This window comes from Harpia harpyja, chromosome 1 (assembly GCF_026419915.1).
Source record: "Harpia harpyja isolate bHarHar1 chromosome 1, bHarHar1 primary haplotype, whole genome shotgun sequence".
Lineage (NCBI taxonomy): Eukaryota > Metazoa > Chordata > Aves > Accipitriformes > Accipitridae > Harpia > Harpia harpyja.
The window spans coordinates 21,276,696-21,302,863 of NC_068940.1; the positions used below are offsets into that span (position 1 = coordinate 21,276,696).

General features: G+C 37.8%; 1 protein-coding gene across 5 annotated transcripts in view; it reads left to right on the top strand.

Annotated features, from left to right (window-relative positions):
• The window catches only part of CDH12 (cadherin 12), a 394,341-nt gene that overhangs the window by 146,382 nt on the left and 221,791 nt on the right, over window positions 1–26,168 (top strand). For 2 of the 5 annotated variants that reach the window (XM_052781074.1, XM_052781082.1), the window contains exon 2: window positions 11,258–11,401. The gene's annotated coding sequence lies outside the window, so the exon portion shown is untranslated. Of the gene's footprint in view, window positions 1–10,848; window positions 11,402–26,168 lie in introns of those variants that run through there. The other 3 variants (XR_008234241.1, XM_052781094.1, XM_052781065.1) reach the window with 2 other exon arrangements.

Sequence of the window (26,168 nt, forward strand, 5' to 3'; positions counted from 1 at the left end):
GTGTAGTGGCTGCAAAGCTTACAAATGCTGAAGGCATGATAAAGTTGTGTTAGTAACATCAAAATAGTGCCGATAAAGGCTTTATTCCACCTTGTCATTTACAGGAAAACTTTTCCTGAATATGTGTCTTAAATAAATTTATAGGGAGAATTAATTTTAAGAGCATGTAGAACTCAGAAAGAGAGAAAACCATTATCTTACTTTCAAAATCTTACAGAAGCAAAGAAAGATATATTTTGTTTGTTGTTTTTTTTTTTAATAATAGTTTTCTCTGAGGTTCCTAGAGCTTGGGAAGCAGATAATTTTCCAAGATACAGAATAGGTGTATCTATTCTGTATGTAAATATATTTCATTCTAAGGGCATCTCCAGACAAGGGGCTAGCTTGAGAGAGAAATGCACAGGGTGCAGGAGTGGGAGCTCCCCTTTTGGCACTGAACCTTGCAGCATGTATCTTACTGTAGTGATTGAGATTAATAGGGGCTTTTTTGCATTCCTCCTGTCTCCATTCTTATTGGGGCTTTCTGTACTCTTGGATATCAGTGTAGGGTGAGAGTTTTGAGTATGAGAGTATATAGATTGTTCACCACCTTGCTTCTGTCCTCACTGATCAGCACAATACAGTATCATATACAAAATGTCAACATGTGCATAAAGTGCAACTGGAACAAACATTTACCATATCAATGGAGAAGAAAGCAAAAGTTCTCAAAGAGTGGTAAAAGTGATCTCGACTCCACCCGATTGTTTGTACATCTGGTAGATTTTGTACAGGACTCAATGTTTTTTTAGTTTGTTCTCAGTCTGCGTGGAGCATAAAGTATTTTGAATATTTTTGTAATCATTTGGAGCTTTTTGGTTTGGGTAGGTATGTGTAGTATACTTGTTCGGATTCTACCACAATCCCAAACCAATCCCCAAGTTCCTATCAGCTGCGACATAGAGAACAGTTTTTGCTCTTAGATCACTCAGTCATTCAATTCATGGATTTAGCTTGGATATCTTCCATCCCCAGTCGCTGTCCTAAATTCCGGGAAATGATATATCTCTTACAGCCTTAATGAAAAAGTCTTCCTGCCGGCAGTATCACAGAATAATATTAACCCATATTCTCCTATAGTCCTAATGTAGAAGTGTCTGTTTTCCTGCAGTCATTTGGGAGATCTGGATTAAAAGCAAGTTTTTATTGTAAAACAAACAAACAAAAGTAAGTGGGTTACTTAGAGGATTAAACAGAGGTTGGTTGGAAAGCAGAAAGGCAAGGTTTAAGAGCCAAGTCTATTTTGTTACATGCAGTTTGAACTATATCTGAGATCTAGATCTAGTCTTATAGATAGTATGCTATCAGCCTCCCTAGATGCAAAATGAACCAGGCATAAGAATTCTAACTGAATTTATGCCACTAGTATTGGGCAGTCTTTGCATTTAGTTGATCCAATTCTGAGTGCAGATAGCCCTACATCAAATGAGATGCCCAGTAAATGAGAATTTTCTAGTTTCCGGACCTTAGTTTTGTGCTCATGATTACTTTTAATATTTTGCCAGTATCCGAGAACAGTCTGTGTTTTGTTTTTAAAAAAAATTGTGAAACTGCACAATATGTTTTATTTGTCAGTTCAATTTTTTTATTTGTGGGTCCTTTGGCATACTGAGTGACTGTATAATACATGGTAGGGCTAGCACTGCCTGCCCTCCGGTAGTATGTTAAATTCTTCACTGGGATCTTATGATTATTTGCTGAACCATCACCATAATTGTCCCATCTGCCTCCATTTCTTTCTAGTTATAAGCATCTTTCCCCTTAGTCCTCTTCCCTTTCTCTACTCTCCATGGCCTCAGGCGGGTCACTTGCCCTCTCTGCTAATGCTTCTCCATCTGTAAAATGGGAGTAATCTGAGTTGTGGGGAAGATTAATTAGTGAATTAATATTTGTGAAGCACTTGAAAGATGAGAAGCACTAGATAAAGGCTAAGTAGTGTAATTATTATTCTCAGAAGTGGCTGCGTGAATAGGGAAAAAAAAGATACAGGGGTTTTGCAAACTCTGATTAATAATCAGTATAGATGGTTCTGGAGATAGCTGAACACAAGCTAGTTGGCTATGCTTGCAAAGAGACAAATTAGCATGAATGAATATGTAGCACTTATATTTCTTACCCACCATTTTTAACAGACAATGTTAATATTACACATTTTCACATCAGTCATGAGTCACAACTTGCAGCCATGAGAGAAAATGCAACTCTGAAGTTCAGAAGCGAGGCCTGTACCTTCCGGCTTCCAAATTCTACTGTCATTCTATACACCTGGGTGTCTTCTGAACATGCTACTTATTACAGATGCAAATGGAACTGAGAGAATAACTGAGAATAAATATTTTAAGGTAATATCCTACAGTCTCAACTTTGTATTGTGATTATAAGACCATCTTGTCCCGTCCTGTACCCCCCCAAAAGGGAGGTAATTTCCTAGTGCTATAATTAAGCCATCTTTCATTCCTCCATATTCAGAAAAAGGGGAGAGGCTAATGGCCCAACATGAGTATGATCACATAATGATACTTCCTGTCCAGAAAAGATAGAATTATTAACCTGAACAATTTTTTAAAATGTATTTTATGATTCATCTGTCTTCTGTGGCTAGAGAATTCTATTCAGTTTAACCATTGGAGGCCAACTTTTATTACTTAGCCAACTGTCTTAAACCATGTCATCTTCAAAAGAGATAAAGGGTGGCTGTGCTTAGTGGAAACATGTTCTCTTCCAGCATGTTTCCCCAGCAAGACCGTATTAAAGAAACTCTATTCCAGCGTGTTCTGTACTGGTTTTTGGCAGCAAGCTGCAGTGAAGTACAGTTTAAGATCCTACTTCGTTATTCCCTCTGTGGGATATGATGCCCAAGTTTACGTTGCCGGACCATTGCCTCTGCTTCCCTGGCTGAAGGGGCTGCAGCTGAGACATGGCTTTTGCTTGGGCTGCCTGAGCTAAGGAGGCTGGTTTTTTGCTCCGTTCTCCTCCTGCCCCCTTCAGTTTCCTGCTGGCCAAAACTGAGTGTCACATTCCGTATCACGGTCTAATTCTGTGTCTTCTGAGCTTTTAAAATGTTGGCATTAATAGATTCCATTGGAAATAACGACTACGGGATGGAACAATTAAGAAGACAGTTTTGTATGTTATTGCCTTTTCATTCTTCTCTCTCTGCTGATCATTTAAGGGAAACCTTAGGAAACCTGATAATCGTAAAGGCCCATGAGGCTGATGTTTCTGAAGTGCAGGATAGAATCAAAAACAGGCGGATGAGCAGTACCATGCAGCTTTGCAGAAGGAAGCAATAATTTTGTTCAGAATTTTGTTGTAGACTCTAGATAAGCAAACTAATGGGGTAGTAATATGTAGCGGGCTGTCTGTAATAGGAGGGCACTGAAGGGGTTAATGATGTGAGTGGTACAAACAAGAAGAAAAGTCTACAGGGTTAGGCCCTGCTAATCAGTGTCAGTGTACTAGATTGAAATCTTCATGTTCCTTGGTATCCAAAAATAAGATCTATATACTTGATGCAGTTCAGTTTCTTTACGTCATGAAAGCCACTTATTAGACACTTGGACGTGGTACAATGCTTTCGGGAGTAATGGTCTTGCCATTAGGCACATGGATGGAGCTAAATTACTTACATTCCTGAAAGGCTCCGAAAGTTTTGCTCTGCTCAGAAGGCTGGGATGAGGGACTGCCTTACCCTCCTGCCCACCGTCCACTTGGTGTGGTGTAGCTCGAGTGTTCCCACAGCAGAATCTAGCCTAAGTGCTAAACAGCATGGTCACCCATGAAGGGAGAGTGCTGACCCGACCCCGAATGAGAGCTTGTCCTACTGACCACTGTTCCCCTCAGCCTATTCTTTCAGGGCTTGGCATCAAAATGGTGTTACAGGTACTCTCTAGAGTATAGTCCAGCCTTCTTGCATGTTTGCTGTACAGAAAGAAGTCAACCTTTACAGCCAAGGGGCTGGTGTCTGTTATCTGAGAGAAAACTTGCTTCAGACCATGAAGAACAAGAGAGAACTAGGAATTAAAACCTTTCCAGTCATGCTCCTTTACAGCATTTCCAGCTCCTCCTGAACAGTAGTTGACTGAATGTGATGCTAAAAGCAATTTTGTCAGCACTTCATTCCTTTTCCTAAATAAGAATTCTTTATGTGTACATGGAAAAAATGTAGCTGTTATTGTCCCTCTATTTTCTCCTTCTTTACCTATCCATTCTAACACTGCCAGAAAAGGCAGAAGGATACCTTTCCTTCTAAGACTGACAAAAAAGAGAGCAAGAAAACAAGGACAGAGGAACATTAAGAGAGATGGGGAAAATAATCCTTGGAGAAGAAAGATAGGAAGTGCTTGCGGTACTGGAATTGTGTAGGAAGAAACACTGATAAGGAATGAGTAAGTGGAAAGAGAGCAGATTAAGGTAAGAAACAGGATGTTTCCTATACCTAAAGAACAAATACATTGAAATAACTTGAAGAGAAAAAGCAGATTTTTTTAAGAATTAAAAAAAAACAGATTAAAAGATGACTCTGAAATGGACAAACTGAAAAAGAGAAGAGTGGCATCATGTAAGGAAAAACAGTCAAGGGTAAAACTAAAAATCAACAACAAAACAGAACAAACAAAAAAATAAACAAAACCAAATTCCCCAAAGTTAGAAGACTAAAAACTAGTCGGAGACATGCAAGTTAGGATTGCTGGAAAGTTTGCTTTAATTAATGTTTATATTTGTTACTATGTTTTTCTGAGCTTTTCCAGAAACCAATAATGTCTGAACAATCTCAGGCAGAGATGTTGTCACTTCCTAAGATCTGATTTTCTCTAGGTATTATAAAAGCCCTGTGGTTCCCCTGAAAAATGGACAGATATGATGGTTTATGACACCGAAAATGTGGCCCTTAAAGTGTGTTAGATTTATAGTATTAGTCTGAGTAAGTAGCAGAGCAGGCTTCAGCTATAAAAATGCCAGGGAGAATCCCAAGACTAAATTGCAGTTCAGTTTTGTCCCCTTCAAGGGGACAAGCAACCCCTCCTTATTCAGAGAGATGGGAACATGGAGGCTAATGGATAGGTATAAGATATTTATGTGGTTACAAGCGGTATATTGCATCCCTGCACACTACTTTCTGCACTATCCTCTCTCCCCTATCCCTGCATGCTAAAGCAAGTGGATGGCAAAAGGGAGTGAGCAGACAGAGATTTTACTGGGAAGTAAATTGCTGTTGAGACAGGTCATACCACAAATCACGCTGTTCCCTTCACCTGAACAAGAAGGATGTGAGGGAGGAATTGTACTTTACAAAGGATGTCCCTGAGTCATTCTATCTCCCACACTGCTCCTGTGGTGCAACTTGCAGGGCACTCTTGGTTTTGCTGTTATGCCTGAAGGAGGTCTATAGCCCCCAGCAAAAAGGAGACCCAGACCAGAAATTACATGTCACGCTTTGCTACAAAACCATGCCCTTGGTTACAGCTGTGTAAATTGTTTTCACTTGAACTGTATAGGTGTATTGCTGACAGAAATTTTCAGCAGAGATAAACTAACTTCAGATATAAAATTCCCTCTATCCTGTGGAGTGCATTCTAGCAGTCCTGAGGTTCTCAATTCATACAGAAAGACATGCCAAACAGGCTGAACAGAATCTGTCTTCCATGTTTTAACAAAACTGCCTTTATAATACATATCTGTAAATAAATAGTATTGCAGGCACATATCATATTCAAATAATTGTCCATTCTGTTTCTTTCTTTATAATTATGGACAACCATAATTCACTTGGTGCTTGAACAGGAACTATATTCCTCTGTGATACAAAGTATATTTTTCTCAGATGGTAGTAAAACTGAAGAGGCATAATCAAAACAGTGGTGGCCTGTTTCTATTTCACATCTTCTACCTGTATTTCCCTTTTCTCTTTGCCAGATCTGAATACAGCCTTAAGAACATTGTCCTTCCATGTTTCCTTTTGTTCACAGGGCTTTGTACCTTCTCTACCCATAAGTTCCCCACTCTTGGGAAGAACAATGTTCTTTAATACCTTCCAGAACTGAATCGTGGAGTATTTAATCACCGCCAGCCTTCCCACCGTCATTATGCTTTTGGAACAGTTCCACTGTGGTAATTGGGTGATCCAAAACTTGCATTTGTTTTTTTACACATTTTTTTGACCTTTACTTAAATCCAGGGTTACCTGTGCCTCCTAAATATCTCTAACATCGTGGGCATGCCTCCAAGGAAATAGAGAACACTAACAATGAGATGCCTTAGCTAACCACCCTAGCTTAATAAAAGTACAACGAAGCTCAAACTGTACACTGCATAACATAATCAGAAATGTCTTAAAGCAATATGCTGTACTACTTTCCTTATCTTTGGAAGTTTGGCCTAAGTAAAAACAACGGTACTGATTATTATTGCTAAACTGGGAGTGAGAACAGTGATCAGGTAAGAGCGAGAGCACCTTAGATTTGTCTGAGCCCCTAGAGCTACCAGAAGGAGAAGCCTGATGAAGTGAGCGGTTTTCCACTGAGTATGGCTAGGATTCAGCTGTTTCCTTCCATCCAGATCACATCTTTACCTTAACATCAAGAACCTGTTGAACAAGGCACTGAACTAAAATGCTGAATGTTCAAGATTACACTTTTTGTTAGATGCAAACAAGTTTCCTGTGTTGTTTGTACTCACTGTGGCCAGAAAGTTTGGAAAAAGATGATCCATATAAAAAATAAAATATTGGACAATGTTGTGGGAAGGTTGATCTTTGAAATCCGGTGTAATATTAATTGATGACAAATTGTATTGCTTTTACATGAGAACTCACTACTTTATAAATCTGCTGTACAATTCCACTTAAATCAATGCAGCTGTGCTGGTGCAAGCCAGATGAGAATTTGGAGTTGATTCTGCTCAGCTTGTGCTTTTGAAATTAGTGAGGATGAGAGCAAAATTTCAGTGCTAAAATGCATGACAATTGTCAGGTACTACTAAGAGTTACCTAGTCTGGTTGTCCCTGGCTGCCGTGGGGAAAAATGGTTGCCAGAATGCGGAAAATCTGATGGTTGTGAAAGTTCACATGGTTCAAATGGTTTTATTTTTCTTCAAAGCATTTTTAATGCCTTAAGTGGTTTATTATTTATATGTTTTTCTCTGGAGAGATGAAGGATAAAGATGGTTTTACTCAGTCTCTTTTATAAAGTCTTTTATTCTGCGGGTTTTGCTGCTATCCTAGAGTACTCCCACACCTGATTTCTAGTTACTCTTTTTCCAGCCAAAATGAAGGAGGCAATATCTCTTTTTGTTAATTACTACTTAAAAAAGAAGAAATTACTGAGCAAATTGACACTCTCAGTACATCGTGTATAGTATATCTTTTTCATACCAAAGGATCTTTTTAACTGTAGCAAAAGAATAATTCTGTATGTTGAAGTTATGGGTATAGACATGATTCACTTCTAGTTCATTGAGTTCCTGAGCATCAGCAGAGCTGAGGCAACTGTCTGTATGTGTGATTTGGGCCAGCAGAAAAGTTGTGAGTATATTAGCATATAGGTGATTCCGTCACTTTTCTTACTGTTCCTTTATGGCCTTTTATTCTGTATTGAATTTACATTGATGCACGGTGAAGTATTGTGCTGCAGTAGTTCATGTCTCTGAACTGAAGATTTTTACGTGAATATTAAAGAACTTACAGTAGTGTAGTTTTCTGTATTTATTTTGGCATTTGGTCTATTCAAATGACTCATTTGGGAAATACAGCTCTTTTAAAAAATTCTGTTCATCCGTTAAAATATACCCCAAACCAATTATTCTTTTAATGAAGCATGAGTATCTAATGACCTTTGACAGCAAAAATACCATGGTTTATGCAATGATACTGTAAAGGTCTTCTAAATTTACTACTAAATTATATTAGTTGGTATAGGATTTTTTCCTATGATTAGCATCTTGTCTTGCCTGTGAGGTAATATTTTTACTTCTCATTGAGGAACAGTCCTGAAACAAAGACATTTTTCTTGTGTCTACATTTTAAATTCTGTTGTGATTTTAAGATTTCCTCACACATTTATATTTTAATTCTTTGCTACAGTCATGGCTTATGGCAGTGAATTGAAAAGGTTAATTATGGATTGCATAGAAAATTATTCCTTTTTCTCCACCCGCCCCCTTTTTTTTTTACTGGTTTATTGTACTGTCCCCTTTGTATACGAATGATGAGTCAAGAAGGGTGTTTAATTTTTTTTATCTATGTAAGTGATTATATTATCTCCTATTGAAGACATACTACTTTTCTGATCTCCTTGCTCTGAACAACTTCTGTGCCTTTATTTAGATGACTGATAGGAACTGAATTCAAAATTTTAAGTTATATTTAGGGTTGGGAATAGGACCCAAGACGACTGACTTCGCTTCTGTTATTTAGACTGCAGCAAGATTTATGAGGGATTCACATGATTGTTTCCTTTTGTTAACACTGAATTTAAAATGCCAGTTTCTTACTGAATTGTCCAAGTCAACAGTAAGTCCCAGTTGTTTCTGCACAAACTTAAATCATGTTGTCACTTCAAATTTTGTCCCTTCGTGCTTCAGTCCCTTTTCTGGACCCGCTGTTTTCAGACCTTTACTTGCAGTGAGAAACAATTAAAATAATTCCGTTATGTACTCTGAACTTCTGATGAATATTGACTTTTAAAACTTAAAAAGACAATCAGAACATTGAGAAAGATTACAGGTTATATTGTAAGAGTGGAAGTTTTAGTATAAAACTACTGAAAGAGATTTGAAAAGGGGGTAGTAACAGAAAAAGTATTCCTAACATAGAGAACTCATAGGTTGTGGAACAGTAGTTTAAGAGAAATGTTGAAAATTCCAGGGCTGGTGAGAGCTAGGACTCAACTAAACAAAACAGCAAGAAACTTGAAATTGGAAGCTTTCAGAAATGGCAAAGAAATTGTCTTAATAAGGTCTTTTTCATATTTAATTTCTTTCATTGTATTTGAAATCATAAATAATACAGTGTGTGTCTGTGGATTGCCTATTTCATGAGGGATGCTGTGTCAGAACAGATAAGATCATAAGAGTTGGAATGAGTTGCTGCCCATTCTGTGGTACAAATTTGTGGGTAAGGAAAGCAGCCTCTTTTTCAGTGAGGGTTGTAGCAGCAAATCACCTTAGTCTTGACACATGAAACCCATTTAGTCAAGCTCAAGAGTGTGTTTATGTTTCATATGAATGGGTGTAAAAGCCTTCTTATTTGATTAATTTTTTTTTTTTACCATTAGTCCCACGTGAAATGGGAATCCCTAGGTGATATGCATTCTGTAAATCATATTAAAAGATAACCTAAGTTCTAAAAAAATTTGCTGTGTGAATATGAAATATTGCGAAAGACAGTCTTATTATCCAGATTTTGCACATGGAGGAGCTTTTGATCAGTGGGAAGAGAGAGGCACTTCCAGAGGAGTATCATGAAAATTATATAGCCACCACTGTTAGGGTAGAAAAGTTGGTCTCTTCCTACTGACTGTGTAGTGAGAACATGGGGCACTTATCTTAGATTTATTGCCTGTTGCTCAGGCATTACAGTTAGGGTGACTGCAGTTAGGGTGAGAAATCATTGTCTTCTGTGTCTTGCTAAATAAATTGGAGATTCAAACTTTTCTGGTCACTTCTGGGTGATATGAGTCACATGGTACTGTTTTCTCTGTAATAATAAGATTTCTGATGTGAATGCCTTCAGAAAGTAAATATGTAATCCATCCTCTGTCATTTGCTTAACAACTTAAAAATTGCTTTTTTTGGCTGCTTATCATACTAAAATACAATTTACCTTCAAAATGGATAAGAACAGACCCAAAGTGAATAAATGTGATTAAGAATTTCAGTATGTGTTTATGATTATCTTTGTTTCAGCATTCATAGAGTAACTTATGATAACTACATATGAACTAGCATTGCTACTATAGGTTCCAAATCTTCTTCTTAAGTTGCTATCAAAATGAAATTTTATCCATTTTATATTAGCGCATCAGACCACCATTGCTAAACATGTTATTCTGTGAACTACTCTTTTAGTTACAAACTGGTATTTCCATGGATAAATCTGAACAGAAAATTGAGTCAACTGGCTAGTGCCATAACTGTTGTGCAAGAAGCAGGAAAATGGCAGATGAGGATAGTCATAAAAGTAGACATACTCTGGCTGAACTCATTTGATCACATAAGCCTGAATACTTGGTACACAAAAATCTAGTTTCCATAATACCCTGGAATGAAAAACGAGTAACAAATACACCTCATTCTTCTTTAACTCTGCTTCCCCCCCCCCCCCATCTAAATTTAAACTGTCATCTTTAATAGATTTATTTGTACCAGTATAAGTGAAAGGCAAATTAGGTCCTTTAAATGCATTCCTTGTTGGTTTTTTCCCTCTACTGCAAGCGTAGAAGAGAACTTGTTGTGCTTTGCTACTGATTTTATCTCTATGTTGAAGAGTCCTTTCTGTACTAATTTGGCATTCTTTCTCTACATTTTATTTAAATTGCCACACATACTTGTTAAATAATTCTGGTCTGTTTGGATTTTATTGTTCTTTTCTTTTTCTTTCCATGGTGATTGATTGCCATCTGGGGGCTAACATGAGCCCACCATGCTAATTTCACTTACTCTACCCATTAACTGCTAGTGTCTCCAGGGTCAGAGACAAATGTATGAATCCGCTTTATCTCTCAGCTTACAGAACATCTCATACAGCGAGCCTTGTATTACGAAATGGCTACATCAGCCTCTAATTACTCAGCTCTACCCTGCGTTGAATGCTGGTGCACCTTGAGAAACAGCATGCAAAAGCACATTTGTTTAAGTCCTCAGATGGTTAACATTGTGCATAACCTCCTCACAAATTACAGCCTCAGCTGCAGCACATCCATTAGTCTGGAAGAATGAAGATTCCCAAGCGGCCCTGGTGCCTTTCCCAATTCCCTTGCGACCCACCAATCCTCTCAGTGCTTTCTCCGCATGTAGGGAGTGTTCAGAGCTAATCAGGTCAATGATCATCTCACGGCTCAGGGGACATGACAGGAGCCTATCACAGCAGTTACACGATCTTCCAGACCTGAGCACGCTTGCTGAGAATCTCATGTTAAGAAACATTGCTTTGGTGCCTCTTCTCTCACTCCCGAGGAGCCTCTGAGGATTTCAGCTTATCTTTTCTCTCTCTCTCCTTTAGACAGTGAAGAGTTCAACATCAACGAAAAAAAGGCAGAGCAGTATGCAGCTACCCGGAGGGTGTTGATTGAAACTTAGATTACCCCCAAATCAGTGTTGATTTGATTGATGCTCCAGCTCTACCAGAGACAAGATTTCAATTAAGGTAAGTGCTGCTTTATCTGGCTGCCTGCATCATGCCGAATTTCTGCATTGAAAGTTCAAACTGAGTAAACTGAGCCTGCACTGCAGCAAGGGATCCCGCGCCGTGCGGCCGGAGAGGGCTGGGGGCAGAGGCGAGTGTCCCAGCCTGGAACTCCCCTCTGGAGGCGTTCGGGTTTTAAGCAGCTTCTTATGAATGGCTGCAGTTATTTCCGAGTCGGCGGTTCTCTGAAGCTTGGAAAAAAGATGTTAGAAACGTGCAGGGGTGTGGGAAGGGAGGAGGAAAGGCAAGCACACTTTCCCCCTTTGTGCTTAGTACATTTATTGGAGGAAGCACAGCAGCTGGAAAGCAAAAGTACGCGATGGTAAAACTTCATTCTGAATAAAGAGCGTTGTTCCTTTGCACGCAGGAACTCGCAAAGCTTCAAAGTCCCATGGCATTTAAATGAGACAGAAAGGGATTTCTGAAATGTGAGTCAAGAATATGCATGCAGCTTTCCAGGTTACCGTCAGACGGAGGGCTGTCACTGGTGTCTCTGATGTTACGCTCAGAGGCTGGTGGGGTTTGGATAGTTGCTTTTGCAGGATTAGCAGTTCTGGGGGGGTGAGTGGGGATGCTGGTGATACGAGTAGCCAGAAAATTAAATTGCTAGTTGCTGGGCGGGGGGAAGTAGCGTTTGATTGAAGAGGGAGAGGACGTATTTCTTATAGGATGATAGGAAGTGTGGCATATCAAAAGAAATAGACTGATGATTGAAGATCTTTATCTGGGGGAAAAAAAAAAAAAGAGAGTAGATGAGGGAGGCTGTCTTGAAAGATTATGTGATTAATAAGAAAAAGTCAGAGAAGCTTACACAGCCTGGAGTTAGTTAGGTGACCCGCTGTACCTATGGCATATCCACCCTAACAAGCCTAAAGTGAACTGAATGTGATAGTCAAGTCCACGCTTAATAGCTACGCTGTCAGGGGACGTAATTAAGGAGCTAGTAAACAGCTGAAACTTTTTAATACTGTAAGGGACCAAATTAAGATCTGTTGTATTAAACATGTCTGTGTTCTTTCTGGTGCCCATAAAAATTAACACATTGTGTTTAAAAATCTGTCATAATAGGGAGAAAAGATCAATGGAAAGTTAACTGATTTCAAATCTTGCTGTCTGAAACAGATGTATAACTCCTAGGCAGTTTATAAAAGTGTGAATTAATTGCACTGCTTTTTGCAGCCAATACTGTTTACTGTCATTAAATATCTGTATTGTTGGTTATCATCCAATGTTGGTAATACAATTCATAGCACTATATCTTGCATTAAAAGCTCAGCTACTCAATTTGGAGATACATTTTTTCATCCAAAAATACCTCCCAAGCCCCTGCCCTGCTCCACTCCTCCCTTTCCCCCACACCCCCAAAAAAACCCAGAACAATTCAGGGAAATGTTGGTTACCTGCAGGTTTGTTACTTATTCCATTAGCTTTTTCAGTGAGAAATACCAACTTCTCTTTTTCACAAAAACATAAGCATATGGGAAAATGACCTGAGGTTTTAGGGGAATGTACTAAGAATACTGACAGTCTTAACTGTCTATCAGTATGTTCTTCTTGAAAATGATTTCTGAAAGTAATGCTTTTTATAATGGTGACTCAATATGTCCACTTTTTTCTTGGAAAGGAAGTTGGTTTTGGAAGTAGTTACAGGCACTGATCCTCATTTTGATCTAGCGTATGCTCACTTCTTTCTTCATGTTACATTTATGTGACATTTACTAAGTTTTGTGCTTCTTCCACCCAGAGATGCAAGTCTTGACCAGGCTAGAAATACTGGAATGCACAAATCAGCTTCCATTATACCTGTCTTCACTTTTTTTTCTTTCATGAATAATCAATAGTTTCTCAGCATAATTAGTATTTATTAATATACATCAGGGTATTCATTAAAAAAATCGAAAGACAGTAACTTAATGTGCTGCATGGAAAAAATTCTGGTGTAAACAATTCCTATGCAGTCGTGGACATCCAGGTTACATACAAATAACAGGAACTTCAGTTCTAGTCTTTCACAAGGACTGACTACAAACATTGTTTGACATGATGGCTTTGTTCCCCTTTTGTCTCACAAAGCTGTTGCTGTAAGTAAAAAATAAATAAATCACGTTTTCATGGTAGTCTGTCTGTGGGTTTCTAAACAAGTCTTACAAACGCACTTGCATCTCTATTATTATTTTACAAGATGGGATGTTCTATTTGCTTCTAAGTGAAGAGCACTTACTTTCCAGTATGCTAGCCTCAGAGATTGTATGAGATGACAGTTCACCAACACAGGGAAATACTGGGTTTCCTCATGTTTTGATAAAAACAGACAATAATGCTATAATTATTTTCTGATCTTTTCCATTGGTGGGTTGTGGGCTTCTTCATAGGCAGTGACGGTCCAAAAGTGACCTCAGCAATATGGGAAATATCATTCCTCATTAAACAAGTAATTTGGGGCATCTGACTCACTGAAGCTTTTCAGACTCGTTAAACATAGGAACACAGGATACACGGGAAGGCAGTGGAAGACATGTCAGTATAGCCTAGTTCCCTCTCTCAGACTTTTTTTTTTTACTCTAAGGCCATATCAAATAGTCTTAAATATATAGCTGTATGCAGAGTTCAGCTTTATTTCAGATATTTCGAGTTCTTTGAATGAGGGCAGTGTTAAATTTTTTTGCCTCAAGCTAAGTCTCCTTATTACTGACAGAAGAGTATGATTGCTATCTGGCCCAACTCCATTGAAAATTAGCGTTTGATGCTAATGCTTTAATGTTTTAGGAGCTTTTTAAGGAAATTTATTAAATTGAGATTTGGAAAGGGGTAAAGCAAAGTGAGCTCTCTGAAAGCTGACATAAAACCAACCGTAGAGCAGCAAAGAACAATCCTGCTAAAACAGTGATAGTGATATATGAAAAAGAAAACAACTGTTAACAACTGTAGTTAATAATCCAGATAATGTAAGGTAAAAAGATATATTATGTCATTTCAAGAGGATAGGGTGAGAGTGAGATAGAATAAGCTCCAGGGGTTAATGAGTTTCCCCAGTTTCCTTTCTCAAAGATATATGGGAATTTGCTTTAGCAGAAAGGGAGGCTTTTCAAGCCTTGTATTATTAACATGCGTTGGAGAACTAACATCAGCTTTCCTACCAAGACCATTGTGTCCCACCAGACTCTTGTTATCCCTCCTCTTTCTGTTATTTTCATAGTCTGCTTCCTGGGCACTTACTCTTGCACCTCTGGGTAGCACCTTCCTCTTCGTATAGCTTCTTTTTCTTCCTGATGATTTGTTTCTTTTCATTCTGTTCCTCTTAGCATTCTCCCTCTTTCTTTCATTTCCTTTTCTTCATCTACCATGATTTAATGCTTCATCACTTTCACATCCATTCTCTTCCTTCCTTTGATGCTGTGAGGACATTGCTTTTCTCACTTGGTCCAGCTGTGTAAATTTTTCTTTTTAATTGAAACAGCAAACCCCTCTGAAAACACTCCAGTACTCACATGAATGGGATATATGTGCTCCAACACTCTACCACCTCTTTACCCCCTTTTTCTGTATTTTTAATTATTTTTGATTGTACACTCTTTTGTGCCAGGGGCTGTATCTCAGTGTACAGTAAGTAGCTAGCACAGTAAGAGCCGGTTCTGTTTCCAGCTTTGGAGTCTACATGTGTGTCTACACTGCAGAAATCGCATGCTCTTAACTGGTTCATGGAAACAAAGCTCTGCGAGGTCTAACTCAGATACTTCAGGATGTCATTGTTGTTCCTAAGCATACCTTACAGCTAAGAAGAAGCATATATTGCCATATATATTTTTATATATGCTTGCAAATATGTAAGTTTTCAGCATATTTTCAGAGATTGTTATTTGCAAGCCACTGTAAAAGTTGCACCTTCTGAATGACTTCTCAGACTCATAATTAGTTGATTTAGAGGCAAATGTAGTGTTTGCTAATACTTTTTCCTGGCTTCTCTTTTTATTGCTTTTTGTCATAGATGCACCATCTTAAAGAGTGAGTTTCAAACCTTGTCTTCCTTTGTATTAATAGAAACTTTTGCTGAGGTCCACTTGTTTTGCAGAGATTTAACTCATTGAAGGCATTGGGTTTGGCATGTGTCACTGGATGAATATTTGTTGAGGCAATAATTTTGTAGCAAAGCTTTGAAGCTGCAGTGGTGTTTTGAGAGGGAGAAAGCTTCATTCTGCTTTCTTGCTGAACCTTCAAGCCTGGTAGTTTGAGGGGGGAAAAAAAAAAAAATCTTTCCTGTAGATAATTTCTATATCAAAGTAAAATACAAACCTACATCGCCATATTTATTGCCCGATTTGGTATTTAGCAGAAGTCAAAGACACATGTTTGACAATGCTAATATTGCAATAGATCATTTAAGGAGGCTTCTTTTTCTCCCAACCAAATGGGAGCTAAGATACTGCATCATGAGTCTTGGTCAGATTACTTTAGGAGCAGCTGTGGTTCAGTTTCTGTCAAATGTATCACTTCAGTTTTGAGGGTGAAGAGAGTCTTCCTGTAAAGATCAGACTCGTTGATGTACACCGTTGATGTACGCTGTACAGACAGTTCTGGGGCTGGAGGGGCATCTTTCTGCTGCAGATGTCTCAGCTGTCAATATTTTTTAAGGGAATGACTGCATTGGTTGACATATGTATAGTGTAAGCTATGTTTACTGTCCTGTGTCCCAGGAGAGTGTGATTTGGGGTCTGTGGGTGCTGAAGTCCATCTCTGTGCTGTTGTGCTGAATGGCCCAGACCTGTAATCACAGCTCAAACTGGAAACCTTTATGGAGACATTCATAAGAAACATATAGGTCTGAGATTCAAAAAAAGAAAGCACCTAACTCACAATAAAGTGCTGTCTCCCACTTAAGTTTAAAAGTTGTATATTTAGGTACCAGAATTATGTTGTCCTTCAGCTTTCAGAGGACAGTATATTCAGAACAGTCTCCAAAGCAGATGATAAATACTCAGTTAAATGACTTGGATGAGTAGGTTTTGTTCCCAAATTTAGATCAGATTTATTATTCTTTTCATGCACGCATTTACTCACTGACTGCATTAATACTATGTCCAGGACACTAAATATACTTACAAAATACAGTTGTGGCTGACTTGGTTAGAAAAATGTTTGAAATTCTTTTTTCTTCTAGTGAAGGTAAATAAGGATGCAAACCCACTCCTTTTCCAGAAAACAGACAAGACTTTTGACCTTTCTGGATCAACAATATGCTCCAGCACTGATCCCAAAATCCAGCTTTTTGACCTAGGTTGTTTAGAGTCTATAAGCGTTAGGTAGGTTCTTGGCTGCTGTTCTCTGAAGGCTGCCAGCAAGTACTAAATGTAATTGTAAATGCAGACACACAGTTGCTAAACACTTGTCTGTGGCCATTTATTCATTTCACAAAGGTTTTGGTTTGTTTATGCAGTTCAACCACTACCCACAGGGTTAGGTTTGAACTGCTGACCTAGGTTCTGTATTCCCTCACCACTCCCTTATGTTCTTCAGTCCCCTTGGACCCCTTAGATATATATAGTAGAGTGTTTCTGTATACGGAGTTGAGATGGCAGTTTAAGCAACTCTCTTAAAAGCCTATATGAAGATCACATAGTACATTTATTAAGAATAACCTTCTTGGCATTCTGTCCTCAGGCATACTGACTCTGAGTGTGCATGTTACACGCTTTCATGTATCTGGTTTATATTTAGTTCAATATATAATCTAAAAGGAAAACACAAAAAAGTTCCATCCCATGGTTAATTTTTCCTATTTAAGAAAATACTGCAAATAAAAACAATATTGTTAAATCGAACAAATATACCAGATAGTACAATTTAATGACAGTTTTCTAAGAATATTTGTAGCATGAAGAAAAGCTAAAAACTACTATTTCTTGACTAGATTTCCATTGTCTTGGACACTCTGAACAGACTTTTACTCAAAACTTTTGCTAGAGATTTGCTTAAGCCATTCTGCCAAATCTGAGTTCACTCAAATTTAGTTGCAGCAAGCTTTCTGTAAAAACTCTTCAAGTTCAAGTAATATTTCAATCATTAAACTAGAATATTAATTATACAACAAAATGAAAAGCCATTTCATTTCCACTTAGGAAACTTGCATCTTTGGTTTGTTAACTGTCTTTTCATTTCTCCCTAAAATATTAATAGTAATCTTGGTACTTGTTTACCATAATTTTAAATATTTAACTATATGTCTTGAAAATGGTAAATGGAATATAAATTCATTGCATTCCCTGTCACAAGTAACACTTCTTATTCCTTTTCTGGGTAAACAGTAATAATTTAGGACATAAGTAAACGAATCTAGTGTAGATCTACCTCACTGTAAATCATGTAACATACGTTACAGAAGTCCGATATGCATTGGCAGAAGAGAAAAGAAAACAAAAGCCCTGTGCCTTTCAATACAGATCCCCTTTTTTCTGTCACGGTGTGATGAGCAATCCTCTCAGGATACAGTTGTGTTTCATATTCTCACCTTTAAATATTTTTTTTTTCAATCTGACCTCCTAGGCAGTGGGACTCAGGTTTTCTATAAAACAGATCTTTTGGTAATTTGGCCCTGCTACCTCTGAACTGCTACTTGAAGGAGCACATATGTCAAATAAATAGAGAGATAACATGTGATATACCTGGTTTCTGCCTGAAAGAGTGCGTATGTCAGAATAAATACAGCAATTAAGAGGTGGTGTTGAGAAGGTAAGTGCTGGTAAGGAAAACACTCAAATGAACTTGCTAATTAAAATGCTTTTTGAAGAGTATCACTTCTCTCTGATGGTTTTGTGATTCAAGGTAAAGACTTCTATCCCAATTTTTGGTCCTCACTGCATATAAATAGTTTGAAATTTTCAGGCACCATCACTTTCTTCTGCATTTGTCCTCGTGTCTCCTCATCTCCTCCTCCTCCTCCCCCTTTTATTATTGTTTGGAATGGAAATGTCCTTTGTCTGGTGCACAGAACATGTAAGCAACTAAATTCAGGTCCATCAATGGACTTCAATCCCACTCTGAATTACCCATCAGATGTAGCACACAGCAATTACCTGTCACTCTTTTCTCACTCTGAGAGCCAAAATGTGTCAGTCAAGGACATATTTGAGTTCCAGCATGCAAGAATGTGAGTAACCCTAGGCTGGGTGTAGAGGAGATACTATGCATGGCAGAATGGAGCAGAGACATCAGAGCAAGCATCTGGATGTTTTTAATAGATGAAGTTAAAAAAACCATCAAAACCAGGAAATATTAGACCCCCCCCCTCCCCCCCCCCCCCGTAGAAGTATTTTTCTCTAAGTTTGTTATTTAAACTGGGTGGGTTGGTTTGTTTATTTGGTTAGATTTTTTTTTTACTCTGCCTGGAACTCCCTGGAGCATTATCTTCCAACAAACAATGGGCATTTTTTGCAAATGTTTTCTAAAGGTCACTCTTTTTTAATCAACTCACTTTTTCTGTAATAACTGTATGACATTTTTTTGCCCTATTTGTGATCAATGAGCATGAATATTTTAAATAGAAAACCCACACACTTAACTATCTAAATGTTGCTGTTACAGTTCTGTAGAGAGGTTGGAAGGGGGATGCTGAACATCCAGAATTACCATTCATTTCTCATTGTCTGGTGGCTATACAGCCCTTTCTGTGATACACGCCTAGAGATGCTAGTTCAGGTCAAAATGGCAAGATTCTATGTTTTACTTTTCTCTTGAATGGAAGTTCTCACAACTATTTCTAAATATATGCATGTCTTCTGCCTAGTCTAGGTAAGAACTGGGTTCATGTTGTTCAGATGCCTAGTGATAGCTGATGATTTTAACTAAGAGCTGAGATTTAATAAATCTAACTTGATACAGTCTTACTTATTTGATAAAGAACAGGTGGAGCTGGTTAGCATGCAGCCTACCTCAGTTGTTTCTATCAGTGCGGGCTGTACCAGGCAAAACATAAACTGAGCTACCTAAAAATTTTCAAATGCAATGTTTAGGTGCACCAGGCATTTCACTTTCTACCAGCTGTTCTTTAGGTTTTCTTTGGACAGATACCATGGTGGAGAAATAGTTTATTATCATTTCAAAGCATACTTTAGCATATATCATCCTTTGACTCTCTGCCTCTGACTTTGTGTCTGTATGTCTTGTGCAAAAATGATGAATTAAGGAAACAGAACTAGAGGTCTTGTCCCATCTAAAATTATAAAGCATACAAGTGCTGAAGGTCATATCTGTTGGTGTTGTATGGTTTTCCTGCTCTTGTTTTCAGATTTCAATTTTGAAGAATAATGGTCTGATATTACTGATGTCCATAGTTAAACTAGCCACTTTAGGAGTCGTTCTTCTAAATGTTCTGATAGGATATTTTCCCCCTCCCCAGTAAAATAAACAATAGTATTTGTATTGCAAAATGTCTCCTTCATGCCTCTTTAGCAATAACGTCCCCAAACAGGAATTGCACTTCTCTCAAAGAAACAAACTTGCGTCACATGGGTCTGGATTTCATGGGATATATAGATATATTTTTTAAAGTGCAATTCGTAAGGCGTAAATGTGATGTTTTAAATAGCTTGTCAGGAAAAAGAAGTGATTTTTAATGCAGATCTACCAAATATAATGTTCTTTAGTGGTATCAATACCCCTGAAGGCAAACATTTGAAAAGGCAGAGAGCACCATAATGCCAAGATAAATGTTGTGAATAGGATATAAGGCAAAACATAATACAATAGAGAAATATCTCCTGTCAAAAAAAAAAAGTATTAGTAATCAAAATTATTGTTCTAGTTTTCAGTTTCTCTGCAAATATCTAACGAGGCATTGGGCTTTTCCAATATTAAGGGTTTTTTTTCCCTGTAATTACTTTTAAAAATTGTTAAATCTTTATTTTTATTCTCAAAATAATTAGGAATACAAATGAAAATATTAGTACTTATTTCTTTATTATGCAGAAATGTATAGCTCAGATATGGAAGCAAAACACAGCTACAGGAAGGGAAACTAATTCTAAGCAATCTTTTGAAGTATAACTTTATAATTCTATATGAGAATATAATCACATGTATGTTGAAATTTGATATTCTAAAATTGTAAAAATTCTCAAGCTCTCTGTGAAACCAAATGTTATTTGATAATCATTGACAAAGACATTTATAATCACGTAATCTTATTCATCCCTCTTTGAGTCAATACACTATGTTTTATGGAAGGTATTGTGAAAGTAGCCCTACTGCAGTAAAGCTATAACCTAGCTTTAATTTCATTAAAATGGATATCATGTTTACCAGCCACACAATGGAAAGCAGTTGTGGAGTCTGCTCAGTATATCGCCTCACAGTTAAAAAAACCTAGAGCAACAGAAGTAACTAGCAAAATCTGTTTTACAGAAAAGGCAACAAATAATTGCGATCAGTCAAACCTGGATGAAGAATCAATTTAACCTTCTCTGACTTCAGCAGGAGCTGGATCAGGGTATGGCTGTGAGGTACGCTGGATACGATCGATAGAATTAGAAAATCTAACTGAGCAGGTAGGTTTGATAAGCACTCATGAGAGCTTTGAAGTTTTTACAGACTGTCTAAACAAAGCCGAAGTTTCAGAGTTATTACATCTTGATTTCCACTATACTGTGATGTCTGGGGTTGAAGTGTCATTCAGTGGCCACAATGTTGAGTAATGGACAAATTCCTCCTTTGAGTGGTCATTAAGCCAAAGAAGTGCCATGTGCTGGACAGTACAGCAGCTCTGACCATTTGACACTCAGTGAGGATGTGATTACTGGTGTGATGCCATCAGCACTTGTTGAGCTTTTTCTCTCTGAGAAACTGATGTTTATCAGTACTGAAATGGTTTTTGTTCTCTGCCGATGCTCCCTTGCCATTTAATATTTAACTTGGTTTGTCTCCTTTTCCCCCCACGTTGCCCGCAGAGAGGTTTCTCTTCCCTACGTTTGGAAAGTGCTCCATCTGCACAACGTAAAGGTCAAGAGATTGTTTTCCTTCTTTCATTTTGTCCCCACTTAGCAAACCAAGGGTAGGGGGCTAGTGTAACTGCTTTCTGGGAGTCCTGTTTCCCTCCACAGCTCATCTGCCCAACATAAAGGTCAAGAGATTGTTTTCCTTCTTTCATTTTGTCCCCACTTAGCAAACCAAGGGTAGGGGGCTAGTGTAACTGCTTTCTGGGAGTCCTGTTTCCCTCCACAGCTTCTTATCATCACCTTTCCTTTTCTGTGCCTGAGGAAATAATGAGTCGCTCTCTCAACAACACCTAACTTAAACTTTTACAAGAGATTGGTTTGTCATCACAAATTGCCCTAATGTCAGTTACTAATCTGGGAGATTATCACAGCCATAAACAGAAGCATTTGTAGTTTGGATTAAGGAATTGGTGGGTGAAGAGGGATTGAGGCTATATTTCTTCTTGAATATGGAAGCAGTATATTTATTTTCACTAACAATGGTAGCCAGTAATTACAGCCTTTTCTCATTCCCCTGCCTCAGGGGAAGTGAACTGCTGCTGTCTCAGGGGAGGCTGAGCTGCTACTGGCTGCTGCCATTTAACATTTAATATTCTCCTTCGAACCTGTTTGTGAAGCACTTCTCCTTCCCTGTTCCTGTTTCTTTGCTTTCCCTGATAAATATTTTCCTGAAATGCCCTTTAAAGCAAGTTTAGATATCTGTGCAAATAATATGGTTTAAACACCTGGAGGAGACTAGCAAACATAAATCTTTAGTTCAAGAGAGTCTATCTGCAACAAATTCCTCCTCCTCCCCATAACTGGATGCACTTTATTACAACTGCAGATAGGTATTTAATGTTTTCCTTGTTTTTTTCTAACGCACAATTGAGATTACAGCTGTCTATTTCTTAAATATATCATATGAAATGATATTCTTACCTTTAGAGTGATCTCTAACTCAAAAATACCAGGCTTCTTGCACTGTGCCAAGAACCATGTAGGTTATCTAGAATGCAAAAAAAAAAAAAAAGACTCAGCCTTTACTTTCTATAAAGAGAATATACATTTTCTAAATTATGCTTCTTATTAATATTCCTGTACAGCTAGAATGTTTCTTCTCTATTGTTCTCAGTCTTTCTAATGCCAAAGAATGAAAATTTAACTTGTGGTGATTTTTACTGGCAGATAAGAGAGTTCCTATTGCGTGTATACGTTAGTAAGTGCATCTGAGAAGAAAAGTGGCATTTCTGTGAGCATACACATACATGAACACCTTAATTTTGCATATTACTGTCAGATAAATCTTGAGCATTGTTTAAAATTAGTTTAATACCCAAAGCATGAGATGTTTACATATTCATCCAGTTCTTACATACTTTGGATGATGAAAGCGATACACCCTTCATGCTTTGAGCGAACATTTCCTAATCACATTCAATTTTTAAGTGTTTATTTCCTACTGTTTCTTCTCTTAATTATGTCCTCTCTAAAATCTGGCTATCTGCTGTTCTTTGCAAGTACTCCGGTTGCTATTTCCCCAGGACAGACTCCCCACTTGAAAGAGACTCTTCCTTTCCCCTCAGCTATAATTCCTTTGCTTAACAGTTACTCCCCAGCACCCATCATTTTAAAACAGACACCAAGTCAAAGGAATAAACCAGGATGTGTCAGATCAGCTTATCTTAAAAATCTTTTATATTACACTGGATCCACATATATTCACACACTGTTTTTAAAAATCTTGTTCATTCTTGTGTATGGTTTTTCTTCCTGTGTGCTTGTTGTAAAGGGATCCACATAATGGGCAAATGGAATGAAAGACAATATGAGTCCAATCGTACTTTGTAACTCTTTAAAAAAATCAGCGTGAAACTGGGCCTTTAAAATGTCATTAATATTATCTGCAAATATGTTTTTATTCCACTGTTTAGAAGACTGATGCATTCACAGGACCCAAAGAAATGAGAGCTATGCAGGATAGTCTAAACCAGAATGTAATGCTACAATATAAGGATTAATTGTGAAAGTAATCATGTTAGTTTTCTAATTATTCAAATCTTAATTACAACTGTGTTGGCCCAATTAGTTCAAAACACAAGGCTAATGTTAGGGTTGGGTGGATACTCAGCATCTGTGCATAAGTAAGAGGCATCTGTTGCCAAGTGGTGGAGTGATGGAAAGTGTCAACTCACCAGCTGTGAAGTCAACACAGCTCTTAAAAAACAAATTTGAGCCAACACAATGATTTAGCACACTTAGGGGAGTGTACAGCTTATCGCACATGTATACTTTAGCTAGCTGTTGTCACGTAGTGGGACTGAAATCTAGAACGACTATGTACATAAGTCTTTGCCTGCTTTTTTAGCGATGCCCTGCCTGACAGGGATCTGCAGTGGGGAATCTGGCAGTGACATTTCTGCCTGTCAGTGCTGCAGACCGTTGGTTTGGGGTTTTTTTTCATGAGCAAACTAGAGAACAAAATATTACTAAGCTGTTCAGAATATGCAATGTCTTAAGGTGTTTAGAGCGTTTTATAAGTATTAGATACAGACAAAAGGATAGAAAATAGTGTAATATTAAGAGGAATCTCTTATTTTAAAAGTGTTGGCTTTTCTTTCCTAACACCAGTTTCCCCATTCTCTACAGGTCTGTAGGGAGAGATGGCTGTATTAAATATCAGTTGTACCTTGTCCATTGTTTATTGCTATCAATTCCAGAAAAACGGGTTTTTTATGATTCTGACTATTGATACCGATTTTAGTAATTTCTACTATCGCCTACAGAGATTGAGGATATTAATAGTCTTGCTAACTTTACAATGGTGTGTTTAATATTTATGCATTATTAACATTTAATGGTAACATGTAAACTTTACTGAAAGATAATCAATTGGCAGCAAGAACAAAAGAAGAAGGTGAACGTTAAAACCTAAGACAGAATTACATTGAACACTAATGCATTCACTTTTGACCTAGTTCTGAATTTTATGGATCTTTTGTCAGTGACTTCATTTGCATTACTTTCAAGTTTTTATTTATTCACATTTCACAAAGTACAGATGGAGGAGTGTTTAGATTCATTGTAGTCTGATAATGTTGTTAATTTAAATGAAATGCATAGAGTTTGGTACTGTACTGCAGTATAATAGAAAATGAGCTCAACTTTCAACATTGCCTTCACAAGAATTTTCAATTACATTAAAATAAAATTAAACAGAGTTACGGGGCATTTCAAGCATTCTGGATCCGGGTTTCCTTATTTGTATATTAGAAGAAGATGAAGCCTTTGATTTCCTTGCTGTTTGAGCAAATAGCCCTTTTTAGGTATGGTTTGCACTTTAATACAGAGCCTTTTGCTTTAAAAAAATTTGTCTATGCCTGTATGGCAATACTTGATCTATCTTATTAAAGCAGCACCCTGACTGGACCGAAGAAGCTAAGCAACTCAACCCACCTCTATAAAAATATCTATAAATAAACACAGCTACTTCTGAGCAGGTGTAATGAAGTGTAAACTTTAATGGTTGTAAACTGAGGACTTTGGTGACTTGGAAAGCACCTTTTTTATGGTCACAATTTATTAAGGTGTTTCAACATCTGCACATTTCATAGTCACAGGGCAAATTCAGCATTTCTCCACACTATATTGCAGTTTGTGTATAAATGTGCGTGCGGTGATGTAACGATACAGACAGTAGTGGTACATTAAGTTTAGCTAAGATTACCTGACCAATTATACTTAGGACCATGAGACTTCAGCAGAAGCTCCTGAAGATCTAAAGCTGCCACCTCCACCACTGAGTCAGCAAGTGTCACGAGGCTGTCTATGGTATTTCTGTAAACGGGGAAGAGAAGGAGCATAGTGAGACACCCAGCAATTAGTTACATGTGCTTTAGTGTTTTGGATTTCAGCTTGCTGTCACAGTTGCGGCTGTATTTCACCTGCAAAATGTTCTTTCCTTTTAAATCATATTGACAATGTGAATAGCACGTGTATACTTTAACTAAACAACTTACCAATTCAAGTGGGCTGCCTCAGCTGTAAGACATGAACTCAGAAGTGATAAAGCATGGCACTGCTTCAGTAAAATGGAATAAGAAATCATTTTGACAGAGCTTAGATCTTGGTCTGGGCTGTTGAATGGGTTTGGTTGTGGGATTTATTATTCCCCACCCCCCCCCCTCCCTTTCCTTTCAAGGTCGATGTTCCTTATTTTGTGTAGAGCACATCTTACATGACAGTACGGGAAGAAATGTAAGCTGGCTGGGTTAATGCTTTGGGGGTCAAAACAGACTCCTGAATGCAGGGAAAAAGCACCTCAGAAATGGTGTTCACAGTCACCCCATAAAGGTAAACAGTGACTGAACGTCAGATGATCAGACTGCAGATCTTTACTAAGGGCTTGTCATGAATGATTTTGAAAGTAAATATTTCAGTTTATCAGTGAGTAAAGGAAATACTTCCCCTCTCTTTTTTTTAACTCCTTTGACTGCACAGAATTAAAGGAGAGTGGAAGCTGTTGCTGTGATGTTAGAATAATGATTATAAGTTATGTCTGAGAGCTGATTCTCATTTATCAGGTCTGCAGGCACCTTTAAAATAGTGGAAGTATTCAGGCAATAAGTGCTAGAAATAATGCAATTTTTTTATTCATTTCCTATCCTAACCTTTGCTAATGCAGGAAGCGCAATAAAGGTGAGTAGCAATGATTTTTTTGAAGCTGACTTGACATTTGCTTATGATAAGAACAAATTTTTTAAATG